General features: G+C 44.8%; 1 long non-coding RNA gene across 1 annotated transcript; it reads right to left on the reverse strand.

Annotated features, from left to right (window-relative positions):
• Window positions 1–495: 495 nt before the first annotated feature.
• Window positions 496–1,478, reverse strand: LOC309527752. Its single transcript, XR_014217336.1, has 2 exons — window positions 848–1,478; window positions 496–793 (listed from the first exon to the last, which is right to left on the reverse strand). It is a non-coding gene; the product is annotated as an uncharacterized lncRNA (long non-coding RNA).
• Between the last annotated feature and the right edge of the window lie 1,272 nt (window positions 1,479–2,750).

Below are 2,750 nucleotides of genomic sequence, written 5' to 3' on the forward strand. Positions count from 1 at the left end.
TTGAGGATGTATTGCAATGGTCAAGACAGATCTCTACATCTAGCTCCCCAGCTAGATCTATTTTCCTGTGGCCAAATGATTGAATATTATGTATTCAGTGGTCTGTGTTTGCCTGAGCTTGAGTCTGGACTAAGGATTCTGAGCCCCTGTGTTCTGATTCGATACACGATATCCAATCACAGAACATTTCAGGATTTTGGGCCTCTGAGTTATGATTCGCAGCTTGGAAGTTCAGACAGCCAATCACGTTGGGGGCGGGAGTGGCCCAGGCCTTCAGAAATGTGTATAAGCAGTTGCTTTTGTTGGAATTCTGCCTGGGTCAGAGGAATGTGCCACAGCGTAGGCACCGGCAGATATTCCTGTCGACCTCCCCGCGTCTCCACTCTGCTGATAAGCAGGCGAGGTCCCGGCGATTCTTCTCAGATGTGAGAGGAACACACCGATCTTCCTCTCTCCCCTTTGGTGTCCCCCAGGAGGGGAAAGAAGCAGACAGAAAACTATTTACATCTTTTATTTCTGTCTCTCATATCAGTACAGAGAAACACGTCTGCACTCAACAACAGCAAGATGAAACTCCACCCATGTACTTCCAGTACGGGTCATATGACACACACACTGAGCTAACATCTGGTGCTCAGTACAGAATGGACTGCCCCTTTGTTTCCATGGCAACAGTCACAAACATCCTGTCTGGCTTTCCAGCCACAAGCAGCTGACTGAGCTGCTGGAGCCTTTGCTTGCTGCAGCATTGGTGCTTTATGGTAACATACTCCCCCTAAAGTATCAATGCGTGCTGTGAGCAAAGCGTCATCCAGAGAAGAAAACAAACAGTTGTTATACTTATAACATTCCCCTGTTGTTTCAGTTCCACCCCTGGAACTACCCGCCACTGGTTTAACCAATGTACCTCTCTGGTTGTGTGACTTCACATTACCTTGGTTAACAACTCTCTGTTGTGCCTTTGTCTCTGACTCAGACACAGCTTCAATCTGTCCTTGATCGTTTACAACAGCAACATATGCAAGGTTAGCAAACTCCTTTGAATACTTCTTGGGTGGTACACCCTTCGTTGCTCTCTCAGACCTTCGTAAGAGCTGCTGCTCTTCTCTGCTTTCTGGTTCAGCCTCTGAACTCTCTGGAGAACCAGTACTAAGCTTAATCAGTGGTTCATCCTCCTCTTCTGAGGGTCTAGTCATTATTTGAGATTTCCTCTCAATGACTGTGACAACTGAGCTGTCTGAGCTATCAGTGTCATCATCATCAGTACCACTGAACTCAATAAGATCAAACTCATCATCATCATCATCATCATCATCTGTGGGAAAAGTTTGAACAATTACTCTTTCCTGTTCAGGAGCACTCTCTAGAAATTTTGTGAGAATCACCTGACCAGATTCAGACAAAATTACTCTGTAGAGACCTTTTTCATAACCTACAAAGATGCCTCTGGCATTCTTTACCCCACTTGGAGCTTCTGTTCTCACATGAGATCCGAAAACCTTAAAATAGGCAACAGAAGGTTTTCTATTGAACAGTTTCTCAAAAGGAGAACATCCCAACTCTGTTGAGACTTTCCTCAACCACACATGAAGATAGGACGCTAGAGATTCGGCCCAATAATCATGTGGTAAATGTGAACTCAGCAATTGCGCATGCATCCCTTTTTGCAATTCTTTGTTCACCCTAACACAGACACATTTCTTCCATGCTTCTTCGGAAGTAGCAAGTTTGTGCCTTATCCCTTTTCCATCCAGGAACCTCTGGAAATCCTGTAAAAGAAAAACTGGCTTGTCATTTGTGAAAAGACAATCAATGTTAGCATTATGCATACTTTTAACCTTGTCACAAAACTCCTGAAACTTTTCTAAAGTTTCCTGTGGTTTCTTCATCAAGTAAACCCAAGAATAATTAGTGTAACAATCAACACACACAAGGTAATATTTTGCTCCGCCTCTAGATGGTTCTAAAGGACCAATCACATCAGCATACACCCGCTGAAAAGCTCTGTGGACCCTCTTGGCCACCTTCTTGGTGTTCACACTGGTCACACCTGCAAGAGAAATTTCGTTAGAATCAGAAGTATTACATTTCATGTAATCACTTTGATCAAAAGTCAACAAATACAGTCCATCTTTCTCTTTGGCAGTAAGAAACAGTTCTCCATCTTTGTAGATCTTGCATCTTTTAGCATCATAGTACAGTTTTAGTCCCTTCTTTGCAATCTGCGAAGCACTCAGCAGACTAAATTTCAGTTCTGGAACCAGGTAAACATCGCTTATAGTCAAGTTCAGACTCTCAAGATACACAGTTCCAATTCCGGTCGCTTCCAGTTCTTGACCGTTGGCTTGTTTCACAGTGAAGCTTTGCTTCTTCAACGTCGAAAACAGTTCTCTGTGTGGGCAGAGATGCTTCGTGGCGCCCGTATCGATTATGAATGCGTTCCCAACATCTGGCGTGGTTCCTTTCGCCATCATAGCCTTTGCAGGTTTCACCTGGCACTTGGTACGGCTTTTGCTTGACGCCTCAGGCTTCGTAGAGCTGTTCTTGGCTCCTTTTGACTGTCGCGGCTTCTTACAGTTCCGCTGTAGATGCCCAGTCTGTCCACAATTATAGCATCGGACGGCACTCAATGCTACGGCGTGCTCTCCAGTAGATTCAGCAGTGGGAAGATTTGAACTCTGTTCTTGCCTCCCTCTGTCTTTCACTTCCAGTGCAGCAAGTCTGTTGTGTTCGTTCAGGACGACGGCAGA

Source organism: Podarcis vaucheri (genome assembly GCF_965113315.1).
Source record: "Podarcis vaucheri genome assembly, chromosome: 1".
Taxonomy (NCBI): domain Eukaryota; kingdom Metazoa; phylum Chordata; class Lepidosauria; order Squamata; family Lacertidae; genus Podarcis; species Podarcis vaucheri.